Here is a 208-nt window from a genome sequence, read left to right on the forward strand (position 1 = left end):
GGGGGGGGGGGAGGGCGGAGCCACTGTCACAGAACTAATACCGAGCGGTGAGGGGGGAGAGAGAGAGCCACTCGGTCTGGATCTGGCAGCCGGCGCCTCTCTCACCGCTTGGCCTTAGTTCTTTGACAGCGGCTCCTCCCTGCGGCTGAAGTGCTTCGTGTCGGATCCCCCGCTGAGAGCAGGGGGGATCCATGGGAGAAGCTGAACC

The sequence above is a fragment of the Nanorana parkeri genome, unplaced genomic scaffold, assembly GCF_000935625.1.
Source record: "Nanorana parkeri isolate BGI_ZX_2015 unplaced genomic scaffold, ASM93562v1 scaffold1933, whole genome shotgun sequence".
Taxonomy (NCBI): Eukaryota; Metazoa; Chordata; class Amphibia; order Anura; family Dicroglossidae; genus Nanorana; species Nanorana parkeri.